The sequence below is a fragment of the Equus caballus genome, chromosome 25 (genome assembly GCF_041296265.1).
Source record: "Equus caballus isolate H_3958 breed thoroughbred chromosome 25, TB-T2T, whole genome shotgun sequence".
Classification (NCBI taxonomy): Eukaryota; Metazoa; Chordata; class Mammalia; order Perissodactyla; family Equidae; genus Equus; species Equus caballus.
The window spans coordinates 17,180,331-17,186,330 of record NC_091708.1 but is presented as its reverse complement, the minus strand read 5'-3'; the positions used below and the strand labels follow the sequence as shown (position 1 = coordinate 17,186,330).

At 34.8% G+C, this 6,000-nt stretch overlaps 1 protein-coding gene across 7 annotated transcripts in view; it reads right to left on the bottom strand.

Moving 5' to 3' along the window:
• Positions 1–850: 850 nt before the first annotated feature.
• LOC100062753 (cylicin-2) overlaps positions 851–6,000 on the bottom strand; it is a 44,924-nt gene continuing 39,774 nt past the window's right edge. For all 7 annotated transcript variants that reach the window (XM_070251880.1, XM_023629791.2, XM_023629789.2 and 4 more), the window contains 2 exons: positions 1,680–1,725; positions 851–1,012 (listed from right to left, as the gene is read on the bottom strand). The gene's annotated coding sequence lies outside the window, so the exon portion shown is untranslated. The remainder of the gene's footprint in view (positions 1,013–1,679; positions 1,726–6,000) is intronic.

Here is a 6,000-nt window from a genome sequence, read left to right as displayed (position 1 = left end):
ACAGATACAATGGAAGAAAGTTACATCCCAGCTCAAGTAAACAGTATGATAAAAACACCAGGGAAGGGAAGTATAAGGCATATTTTGGAGAAAAAAGAATAGACATATATTGTTGGATTAGAGAAGATGGAAAAATAATGGGAGTAAGACTGAGAAAGAAATTTGGACGAGATTGTAAAGGATTTACATTCAATTGAAAGAATATTTGAAATTCAAATGTGATCCATTAAAGGGAAATGATACAGCCTGATATTGATTGATTTAAAATTTAGTTTTATTGACAGAAACTTTTTTCCCTGATGAGGATTTTGAGTTAAAAGGGCTACATGTTCATAAAATTCATTTGCTAAATTTCAAACTGTCAAAGAGAAATGTGGTATAGTCAGGAAAACTAGGAATTGGGGACCTGAATACTAATATTTTGAGGATCCTTAAAGCATCCAGGTAGGAGTGAGCCTTGTGAAGGGAGAGTTATGGAGAATAATAGCCTAGAGGAAGTGTAAATTTTCAAATCCATACAAGAACCAACCCAAATTACAAAAGTAGGAAAATATACAATGAAAAATCGGTGTTGAAGTTAGGGAATAATGCCCAACACATCACTACAAACATTGAGTAAATCCTGAAATTCCTGACAAAGGAATTGTGTGATAAAGGAGAGAAGGATCTCTTCATATCCCAATCTTGAGGAGCAATAGCTGAAGGCAAAGTCAAGGTAGAACAGTAGAAAGAAATAGACGATTTTAACTAAGACTGTTTTAATAGTTTGGCAAATCAGAAACCACAGACAGCTATGTGTAGGTGGTTGTGAATTAGGTCAGAATACACAAGGAAATAGACACACACAGTGTGGAGAGTAGATTTTCTTTTAATAGATGCTTTTGCCATTGTGCTTAGTGTGTTCATTCTAAATTAGAGCTGGCAAGCAACTTTTTTGACAGGAAGACCATCAACTGAATGGATATCATACTCTCTAGCATGGTAGAATTTTCGATACATCTTCATGGTAATCCTGGAATATAATCAGATGAGATTCAAGTAAGATGTTAAAGCTTCTCTCCAGATGCAGCTATTTCTACCAGAAGAATAAGTACAAACTCTCCTGCTGAGGCTGTGTGTTCCAAACCCACCACATTAGGATTCTGACTGGTTAAAACCATGAAATAAACCAGTCTCATACACCCCTTTTCATGGGCATAATGGTTTTCCCCCAAATTCATATGTTGAAATCCTAACTGCCAGAACCTCAGAATGTGACTATATTTAGAGACAGGGATATTAAGCAGATGATTATGGTTAAATGAGGTCATTAAGGTGGGCCCCAATACAATGTGATTGATGTCCCTATAAGAAGAGTTAACATACGAAGGAGATACCATGTGAAGAAAGAGGGAGAAGATGGCCATCTACAAGCCGAGAAGAGATGTTTCAGAATAAATCAACACCGCAGACACCTGATCTCAGACTTCTAGCTTCCAGAACTGTGAGAAAATAAATTTCTCTTGTTTAGGCTACCCAGTCTGTGGTACTTTATTATGGAAGTCCTGGAAAATTAAAACAACCCTCCCACGTAAATAATAGGAAAGCCTTATCAACTATACCTAGTAAAAGGTAAAGAGGGTCCAATTGACATCCAGTTATACTAGGTTTAAGAAAATAAATGTTTTGAATATACTTACATTCAAGTTTGTATAAGTAGGGGGAAATGTCATGGAATAGAAGTTTCTGAAGAGAGAAACAGAACATATTGAATACAGTTGATGGCTATACTTTTATTCCCAGGTCAATTTATTTATTAAATTAGAGACAATAAATAAAAACTCTAATTTCTTTGCAAATTAAAGTCTTTTATGAAATAAATATATTTCAGATGATTCTAAACCTTCAGCATTCTGTAATGTCCTTTATGTCTAAATAAGAAAACATCATGATCAAATGAACTTTGAGATTTTCCAAGTCTTTATTGAATTTTAGGAGGATTTGGTATAAATAGGATATATTATAATAGTTGGTTCATTTTAAGCATTTTTCACAAATGCTGCACACCAAAATCCCCTTTTGAAATCTCCTTCTCCATCCTCTTTATCATTACCATTTTCCCAATTAACTCTTCATTTATTCTCCATAAATATTATTAAAACAAGGCTACTGGTGCAAATGGTTTTCACTGCAGGTGTGAGGCAGCAGTTGATACTAATAGATGTGGCAAGAAAAATTTAAATGCTGAATATCACTGTCCTAAAATTTGATGTCTGTTGCACACAAAGAGGATTTCTCCCTGGCTTTCTTATGCCCAGTCTTATTGCTATCTTACCCTTACCTCTTAGGATAACTTTCTCCAGCACTGACTGCTAGCTTCCCTCCCTCCTCTCAGAAAAAAGAAAAGAAAAGAAAAAGGAAAATCTCTGTTTATCTCTTACGGAGAGAAATTGGCTTTCTCTAATGTAAATGTCTTCTAGCTGAGCTATGCTTGGAAGGCGTCTTTATGCCCAAATATCTCATTATTCCGTTAAGGTACTTTACCTGAGACAAAGAAGATTTCTCTTCCTAGGAGGAAGTTACTTATCCTGCTAAATCATCGGAATCAATTGGCATGAATCTTTTTCCTTTTTGTCACTTTCTTACAAGCAATGATTAACAAGAAGCTAATGTAACAATATGAAATTAACAGGGAACTGACAGAGATGACAAAAGAATTTAAACCAAAACAACAAAAAGTCCTATACTGGAATATGTAGTACAGTATATACTATAGGATAGTGAATCACAGAAAATATAACAATAGTGGGATAACTGGCTAGCACACACCCACACAAAAAGTCAATTAAAATTCTAAAAAAAAATAAATGAATGATGTGAATAAAAAAAATTGATAAGTCAAAAATGCAATCGTTGAAGACTCTTAATACCCTTCACCTACGTGCAGTTCACAATAGGGCGTCTGGGAGACTTTTCACATTGTCATAGTCTTGATCACCCTCATTTGCTTCACTCCCATTAGGTGATTCAGGGAATCACTCCCACTGAGAGCTGTTCTTTGTTGGCTATAATGCTTGGGTGAATAAAGGACAGGAGAAGAGGAATCATCCTTCATTGATTTCTACCTGTACCTCACAACTCTATCATCGTGATGCTAAATTTTATATCTTTTTTCTGCCCAGGAGGAGCAGCTGGGGGCAATGATCTTCCCATGGCAATGTGCCAGAGAGAAAAGCTGTCCCATAACCTGTTCTCTGACCATAGGGAGGAACTTCTGCTACCAGAGGTTGCTGCTTTCCCTCAATCTTTGGCCACTTTCTTTACCCAGCTTTTGAGTGTTTGTTATCAGCTTTTATTTGACATTCATTCATTCATTCATTCATTCATTCATTCCTGTCTCTGGATCTGAGCTTTGACTGGGAATAAGCAGTTGATATTAGTCTCCATCCTTCCATTTTGTCTGGTTTCATATATATTTGAAGTTGAATAGATACTATATTGGGGGGAAAAACAAGAAATGAAACTAGAAGGTTAGAATATGCATAGGCACAGTTTATAACTGGATACAAGGAGAACATCCAACAGTCAAAGATGCAAAAGCTCTACTCTGAAAAGTAGTGATCCATTATCATTTGACATGCTCATGTAGACACTCCAGGAACATTCGAGGGGAATATTTTAGAGAGATCCATGTTAAAATTGTCTCAAGGATTCTTTTATTTTTGATATCATAAAATTTTCAAACACTGTGTAGTGCTTAATCTTGGTATGAATTAAATCACAGCTTTATTTTTTCTCTACAAAAATGTATTTCCAATGCCCATGCATGTTTTTGGTTTAACTTCCTTTATTATGAAGCTGAACCACACCATTCTGTGTTCTGTCACTCTTTGACCCTTTCTACACACTATGAAACTTTTTATTGTATTATTGCCAAATATAAGAATTGCAAGTGTAACTACTATGGCAACTACTTCCTTTTGCATGCAATAACTTAGGAAATTTAAACAAATTTAGCATGTATTATAACTTTTTGAGGAACATAAAATTAATTCTTGAACAGTTTCAGCACCTTGAGTAGAGATTACCTATTGTGTTTTCCCCTAATACTTCAGTCTGCTAAGAAAACTAAGAATCATTCTCCAGATACCCCCTAATATTTCCTCATAATAATATTTTTCATTCATAACATGATATTCTTTATTTCCACAGACAACTTTATTTTTATCATGTATTAGGCTCTAAAGTAGGCTGAGAGCAGGAGTTCTATTTGAATCATTTAATAAGGCAAGGCTTGAAATGGAAGCTATGCTTTCTTAGAAATTATTAGTTCTCTGAGATGCCATATTGAAGAATGGTCAAAGCTCCAGAATTCTTCCATCTGATGTATTTACTGATGAATTATTGTCCAATGGATTAAGAAAAGTAGATCTAACAGAACATGATGTAAAAATGCTAAAATCACTGAAAGAAGACCAGGGAGATAGACAGATAGATCGATCGATTGATCGATTGATCGATTGATCGATAGATGATAGATAGATAGATAAACAGACAGGCATTCCAGATTATTAGGAAGCTTTTAAGCAATTCTTTATCTTAAAACAGCTATCATTCCCCTCTCATTCTTGAAGAGAATGATCCAGGTTTTACCAAGTTATTCCTTCATGACTTGACAAAGGTATATGTTTCAAAGAGAATTTGAATGTCGTTTTTAGAATAGATTTCATGCTTTCCCTGGACTATCACATTCTCAAGGAGGCCAAACTGTGTAAAAAATAATGAAAATACCCACAAAACTTCCAAAGTTTTGAATATTTATAGACCTTAGGTTAATATCTCCTTCTGTGGAGAAGAAGTTTTTTGTATACTTCATGAATAAACTTTAGAAAACTTCCCTATGTAAACCCATAGAGTAATGGTTTTGGATTTTTGCCGTCTCTTGCGAGATGGAGCTACCTAAAACTGTATCAACAGCACTTTATCCTCTTAGCCACCCTCCCTTACTCTACTTTTCAAAATCAGTTAGCTCTACTTGGATCCCATATTTGTCACTTAGGTGGTTTCATCAGGTTTCAAGTATCATTACAGAATGACTGTCACCTCTTCTACAGAAATAACTTAAAGTCCCTTAACCTGAAGTAGCAAAGTTCAATAATAAGTGACTTAGCCATCAAACCTATGTGACAATGTCAGAAATTAAAGGATTTTTTTGAGAAAAAATATAACTACTTCATGTCTTGTAGTACTTGGTAAACCTACCTTATCAAAGTTATATAGCCACATAAAACAAAAGAATCCAAGAAACTTTCAACTTCGTAAAAGCAAAAAATGCAGAAGAAATGCATGCTGTCCTTATGATCCAAAAACAATGAGCAGAAAAATGAAAAATGCCAGTCAATTAATTGTATGTAGGGATGTGTACATGCATGCATGGATAATTTGGGCACTGTCAATTTTTCAATTCATGTACAGCAAGGAAATCCTTATGTAGGAGGGGTTAGAGGACTTTCTTGATCATTAGCAGATAGTCTTACTTCTATCCTTTCATCTTATGTAATACCGTATGTGATAAACTCATCCCAGTTCTCGATTGTCTTCTGATTCACTAAGAGCTGACCTATTCTTGATGGTCTTAGAAGAAATTTAACAAGGTTCCACTATCCAAGGCTATAATTCCTCAAAGATCTGTCATTATATTTTACATGGCATGATCTAACAAGTGAATACCAAAGTTGTTTTTCAGGTTTGCTCTTTGTTTTCTTAGTTATTGCTGCATAGATCTGCTCAATAATTCCAAGAGGTTGAGTTATCTTATGCTGTCTTTAAATTGCCTTGGTTATTTTTGAAGGTTTGCTTTCTGCTTTGGAATCACTTCCAAATCCCTCCAAGACACATAGTTTATTGTATCCAGCCTGAAATCTCAATGCATAGCTTTAGCTGAATTTTCTTCATAAAAGAATATCACATGAACATAAGACTTAGACAAGGAGTTTTGCAGATATCTTTCCATTTTAGTCA